Below are 7,500 nucleotides of genomic sequence, written 5' to 3' on the forward strand. Positions count from 1 at the left end.
TTACACACTTCTCTTCTCTTTCTTTATGTTCTCCAGGCTTTATTTCAGTGTGCTTTAAACTAGACCTCTTACACACACACACACACACACACACACACAGCTCACTAAGAGAGAGAGCGCGATCTAAAGTCAAGCATCTCTCTTATTGCTCCTCAACATTTACATCCAAATACTAAATAAACCCCAGGTATTGGCGACACAGTGGCACAGTGGTTAGCACTGCCGCCTCACAGCAAGAAAGTCACAGGTTCGAGCCCCAGCTGGCTCAGTTGGCATTTCAGTGTGGAGTTTGCATGTTCTCCCCGTGTTGGTGTGGGTTTCCTCTGGGTGCTCCGGTTTCCCCCACAGTCCAAACACATGCGCCATAGGGGAACTGATGAACTAAATTGGTCGTAGTGTATAAGTGTGTGTGTGTGAGAATGAGTGTGTATGGGTGTTTCCCAGCACTGGGTTGCAGCTGGAAGGGCATCCGCTGTGTAAAACATATGCTGGAATAGTTGGCGGTTCATTTCACTGTGGCGACCCCTGAAAAATAAGGGACTAAGCCGAAGGAAAATGAATGAATGAATGAATGAATGAATGAATAAATGAATTAATTAATTAATTAATGAGTAAAAAAATATGTGTATATTAAAATGAATATAAATGTATTTATAATTCTCTTTGACTTGTAATAATAAAATCCTAGTTTTTATGGTATATCATGAAAAGATCACTGAAACATATTTAATATTAAATGTATATTAAAACGTGCCCGTGACATTATTTTTAATCTATTATTAGTATTTTACTTATTTTATATACAGCACTTTTATATACAGATAGCTCTTTTATATTTGAGTACTTTCTACAGCCTCATACTCTACATCAAAAGTATTGAAATATTCTATATTTGCTTTTATACAACAGTTCTGTCTGGTTCTCAGATCTGATTGGCTGATGAATATTCTGCAATATCAGCACTCGTAGAGCCTCTTCACTCTTGTGTATTCCTCCGCCAACATAGAGCGGCAGCAGATCAATGAACTCACTACAGTTTGACAAATATTGCAGCTGTTGGACAACATAATGTACTTTTGAGGCTTTTTTAGGTGAGAATGTAGTTGTTTAGATTGCAACTATGCAGTTTATTTATAAGGATAGTGCCTATTTTAAATATTTATCATTGCGTAGGCTGCTGTCAGTCTGTCATACTGAGCAGAGCAAAGATGGTTGACGCTCTGCCACAAGATGGCGACAGAGAGCGCATAATAAGCCCTTAACTTAGAGGAGAAAAACTCGGCACAAATTTCAAATATGATATGGATATAATGTATATAATTAAATATAATATGTCAATGATGCCAAAAGGATAAAATTTGTCACGTAAAAAGAAGAGAGAAGTAAAAGAAGAAATAAGTTGAGGTAATTAGATGAATGATGTGTGTGGTAATAGGGTGGGGAAAATAATAAGCTTCCGCTCCATTTTGACCTAGTTGAAATGTATTTTTATTTAAAGAATTGTTTTATGTATGATATTTCTGTTCGAAATAAATCAAATCAAACTACAGCTGATCATATCATTATAAATCAGGTAAGTGACATTCTAAGTCGATCTCTCCCTCTTTTGTATGTTATACTGCTGTATTTATACCATAGTAATCTGCTAGTGTTTACTTTGCTTTGGCTTTTTCTGAGTTAGCTATTGTGATCTCCTGATTGCAGCAGAGAAATACTGGGAAATCTCTGTAGACTGATGGCATTTCATGCTGTTCAGCCTTATAATCTTAAAGTGTCAGCACAATCAGCTGTTTTGTCATCACTTTAGACATTACGCTAGAGAATCAATCAAACACTAGCTCTACAGTGACGTTTGTGAATGAGCAGCGGTTTCTGCTCTTCTGACGTCAGCTGCAGATGAGAATGAATGGCGTAAGAAAGTAGTTCCTTATACAAAAGGGTTTTTGAGACTCTGTGTTTGATGTTCTTGTTTATATACACGATTACGCCGTCGAACTGTTGTATAAACACAATATCACACTCATAACAGTGCAAAATGGCTGTATATCAGCACTGGTGGGATAAACCATTCGTTATAGTTTATACACAAGTGTGGAGGGAACAGTACAGACAGTTTTATTTATCCAATCATAACAGAGGTTTACTGTAAAAAAACAAATATAGAAACGTAGAAAAGAATAGTACAACTAAAGTGTTTCTGTCTTCATATCTTCATATACAGATGTCACTACTTCAATTTGTTCCCTTTGGCGTCGTTCATTCCGCGACGGCGACGGTGGTTGATGCGCTAGCAGCTGTTGACCGCTAGGTGGCATTTTAACCACGGATTTTCAGCTTTGCCTTTTCACAATACTAAATAGACGGTTCTGTATGTGTACCTTATGTGATGTGATGTGCTCAATTAAAATATACTTTTAGTTTTCTTAGTTATAAACATGCTTTTACGCTATACTATAAGAATATAAGAATTAAAGGGCACCTATGGTAAAAAATCTACTTTTCAAGCTGTTTGGACAGACATATGTGCATGTATGGTGTATAGACCGTCATATTGGGGTGAAATAAACACACCCAGTGCTTTTTTTTTCAATTTAACAACATAAAAACGGTGGACCAATTGGAGCGGTTTTCAAACCGACCACAACTTTACGTAGGAGAGCGGTCCCCCCGCCCACCAATATTGATTGACAGGCGCGTCATCATATCCTCAGTTTGTTGATTCATGTCCGCCATTTTCAGCGTGAGTTGAAGCGATATCACTAAAGGAACACGCTAGCTCTATTTTTAGATGCAAGGCTCATTGGGCTCAACACAAGATCAATATTCTCCACATTATCGCTCTAATCGGAATTATTGGTTGTATCTTTAGGTAGGTTTGCAAACATGTGTACTTCTCATTGAGTCTACCTTATACTTCAGCCGTTTGCATTTCTCGCGATCCCAGAAGCTCCCTGTGATCTTTACTAGCATGCGTTTTAGAATTATAAACATAGGTTTCTATCAGGGTACACTCAAGTCGACGGCTGGGCGCCGCGGACCGCTGCAGAAACCTGTTTAGAATTCAAAAATGCGTGACGCGACGATTCGGGACACTTCATGTGTCTGCTGAACCACAGAGAGTGTCTGGTGTGCCGTGTGGCGGCTTCGAGCGGCGCATCCGGTGCCTCAGTCAAAGTTAATTCAGTGTGCGTGGTTATTAGTCTCTGTGTACAAGCTCGGCACTTGAAACTAGCACACAGTTGGCTGTAAAACTACAAAGACACAAATGATTTTGTACTTTCTGCTTGGTCTGTGTCCGAGTCGTACATGTGCGACTGAATGCTGATCCTCTCACTCCTGCTCCTCTCAGTCTGCCTGTCAGACTCTGTTGCAAACGCAGAGCGGGTGAGCTCATGGCCCCGCCCCCTTGTTACGTTGGGCAGGAAGCCAAAACTAATTTACATGTGAAGCAACACACCCCTAAATCAGCGAACTGTGGACACGCCCCCAACATGACACTTTTTAACACATTATAATAAAACAATCTGAATTGTGTTTTAAACTGAACATAAACTGGCACACTCAGAAGAACCAGAATATTAATATTAAATCATAAAAAAGAGGTAAACTATGTGCCCTTTAAATTATTTAGCCTTTATAGTGCCCTATTAAATTGCGTTGGTGTGAAATAAATGTTTCGATTTCTTTGACCATCATGGCGATGTTATTACCTCAAATCTTAAACGTGCGCATATGAAAAACAGCACACGCTACTGAATGCTTGTGCTTTCATTTTAGTTCTCTTATAATTCTTCAATTCTACTTTCCAAAATGAATCCTCATTGCACTTAACAAGTTTACACTGATAATAAAGTGTGTTAACAAATTTTTTATGATTAATGAAGGAATTATAATGCTTTGTTTTATCGTTTCATCTTCATTTATAAGTACAGTATATTTACAGCTGCTGTATAGGCTATTTCTGTCCGTTCGCATGCTGTTACTTTGTGCCCATATTCACAAACTGCGGTCATACATTAAAAACACGTGCTTGCCCATTTAAAGCGGCGGCGGTATAAACCACGGTGGTAATGGCCACATTGAGCTCTCACCTACAGTAGAAAGCTGATATAAGGCATGCTATATGGTAACATATACAAATTACATGTATGTGACATACAAGTTGATAAACATTTGGATTTCCTATATATAAAACATGTAATATATGGGAAAATATGGCAAAAATCACAGTTTTTCAATCCCTGGAATTACAAATATGTACATATACGTTCCAATTTTTTTTTTTAATATATGAAATGCATTCGTATATGTAAATTTGTAGCAAAACGATTGTAAAATAACTATATTATCGCTCAACTTTCCATCCAAAATACTCTATGCCATTCAGTGGACGTTATAAATCCCATAAATAAAAAAAGCAAGTTTAATTTAATAGCGCTTTCAGTCAAAAATCTGGAATAATTAAGACTTTTTTGACATTTTCTGCTCAGTAAATCTATTTGTGTGTGTGTGTGTGTGGTCATTTGAGACATTTTATTAATTAACATATTATTTAAGGGGTAAAATACCTTAAAGCTTGCATCCTAATCGAAAAAATCTGTTTGTTGAAACTGTCACCCCAAATTTGAAGATTACCCTTGAAAATGATATGCATGTATGTCGAGATAATTTGAGGTTTAGACCATTTATTTATTTACTATAAAGGTAACACTTTATTTTGATGGTCCATTTGAGTATTAGTAGACTGTCTGCTTATTATCTGCTGATACTGCTCCTTCAACAGACATTTAACTGACTATAAGAACTTTACAAGTACATGTCAACTTACACTAACCCCAACCCTAACAGTCTACTTATAATCTAATGAGAAATAGTTGGTATGTAGATGCAATGTAACTTAAATTTAACAAACAGACCATCAAAATGAACTGTGAGCTTTTAAAAAAATATTTTTCACAATTTAACCCTTTAAATAATTAAATTAAACATTTTTTAAGTCTTATTTTGTCTTTTATGTTTAATAATAAATCATACAGGGTTCGTACGGGTGCTGAAAATCCTGGAAAAGTGCTTGAACCTGCTTAAACTTTAAATTGTGACCATTTTGGTTGCATTTGAGCCTGTATTTTTATTTATGCGAGCTCAAAATAAATTTGGGAGTGCATAAAATTGTTACCGTGCGGCCAGTTTTCATTGCAAAATGTGCACCACATGCGCGTATTTAGGAGACATTCCCGCAGAATGCATATATGCACTAAAAATGCCAAGCGCAAGTTTAGTTTAAACAGTTGACATGTCAACTTGCTGCAGTAAACAAAGCCGGCAATGCCTACCCCGCCTTAAAGCTCTTCTGATTGACCCACTGCTCTTGAACGCGAATGGATTGGTTAATATCAGCTGTCAATCGCTTAGTCAATGCCTTGCTTCAAATGAATAAGGAGCTACAGCCACAAAATGTAAAGGTCTGGGTACGAGAGAATGTAAAGGACACTGACAGATTTTGTTTTAGAAACCACCTAAAGTCACAAATAATGGCACATCTGATTTATTTATCTATTTTATTTTATTTTTTACCATTTTTTGGGTTCATCTCAATAAATATATGCTCCAAGGTATTCAACAATTTAAGTTGTAATGCCATATTGTGGTTTTTAAAATAGCAGAATGGATTTATATATATAAAAAGTGCATACAGCATATATAAATGTAATTTACCGTGGTTGTTAGGTGCAGGAAAAGCATACAAATGCACCTTGAAAGTGCTTGAAAATTGCTGGAATTTAAAGTTGAAATAGGTGTAAGAACCCTGATAATATTTTGTTTGCTGTTTATTAAAAGAGACATAAAATGAACTTAAAATAGTACATATATATATATTTTTTTAAATATATATTTTTAATTTATTGATCATAATGTCTGCCAATATAATAAAGAAGCTCATATTTATTTCAAAACAGTCATTTTCTCCTTTACCTGTAATAATAAATACTAATGTATTTACAGTTTTTCCTGTTTGCTTTGACCTGGTTAAAGAAACTAGGATCCACTCCATTTTCCTCATCACTATCCCAGCAGAGCAGAAGACATATCTTGCAAATGTGTAAACCCTTTCTCATTGGGTTGACACATTTTCCCCAACATTTTTCAAAACAGTTAACACGGATGTTATTCAAGCAGTCCAAACCCCATTGTTTTAGCTATGGTAACCAAACAGAAACCATCTATTCCTAAACATTAGAAACTCATCATCAAGATCAGTATGAAATCACTGAAGCACCAGTTTGACACTTGTTCACAGAAATCTTCAATTAGCAATCAGTCTGCAAACCTCATTAAAATAGGTGCTGGCAGGTCTGTGTTGTCCTTTGCCAGCATGGATGGAGGAGGTCAATTGTGGGTATGTCTTCTACTCTGATAGATTTGACTGTATTTTGGTTTACATCTGTTTTCTCTAATATTTACAGTATTTCATTGGGTTCTTCTTGTTTTTACAGTATTTCAGTTTTCAGCCGCAGTTAATAATGTATTCAATAAAATCTTAATCGAAGCGTTTCTTATTCTGGATCCAGTTCAACAAGGTAAATTTGACAGACTATATAGAAAGACAGAAAACCATACCATAACGTTTTAGTCTCCCGTATTTCAGACCCATCACCCGCCCACCTTCCGTATTGCTCTGTCTCCTGGAAAACTCCCATCCGCCAGACGCCCCCTACCAGTAGTGATTAACGCATCCGCCAGACCCCCACCCCCACTGAGTGTGATTTCGGCGACCGTCAGATCCCCCCCCCCCCACCCCCTCCGCATGTAGCGCTACGCCACTGGTGCACCCCCGGATAAAATCTCCCAGATTTTATGATACGAATGTTGGCAGGTGTTCAGCAAACGGCGCTGGCAATAGGCTACAATGTCAAGCAATGGTGCACTGATTCACACTGAGTTGTGTAATTTGTATTTTGTTGTCCGTTGTGTAATGCTTGATTGAAAGAGCTCATATACTTGTTTGCAGTTTGTGTTGTTTGAAGGCAAAATTAGCTTTCGTTGCATGTTTTAAATGTTTTGACACGATTAGAGGCTTTTGCAAGCAAAATATGTCATTGACCATGAGTGCCGCTGTGTTAGCCTGTGTGTTAGCTGTTTGAAAATGTGGAGTTTCAGTTGACCGCTGCATCAAAGCAATCAAGAAAAACTGTGATTTGGGCATATCATGAAATGCTAAATATAATCAATCAGTCAATTAAATATTTACTGAAGTATTTAAACTGGCAAATCAAAAAAATAAATAAATAAATAAAATAATAAAACAATATTAAAATTAATGCATTTGTAATTTACATTTTAATAATAAAATCCCAGCACTTAAATCGGTGTATCATGAAAAGATAAACAAAAATATGTATAATAAGGAATGTATGTTAAAACATGTATATGTAGCATATTATATTTCAAGAGTTCCCACTTAGATATGCTTGGCGTATAAAGCAGGTTTGGCATGCTGTA

At 36.6% G+C, this 7,500-nt stretch overlaps 1 protein-coding gene across 1 annotated transcript in view; it reads left to right on the forward strand.

Annotated features, from left to right (window-relative positions):
• Positions 1–7,500, forward strand: part of arhgap39 (Rho GTPase activating protein 39) — a 150,498-nt gene that overhangs the window by 85,626 nt on the left and 57,372 nt on the right. The window lies entirely within an intron of this gene.

This window comes from Danio aesculapii, chromosome 20, assembly GCF_903798145.1.
Source record: "Danio aesculapii chromosome 20, fDanAes4.1, whole genome shotgun sequence".
Classification (NCBI taxonomy): Eukaryota; Metazoa; Chordata; class Actinopteri; order Cypriniformes; family Danionidae; genus Danio; species Danio aesculapii.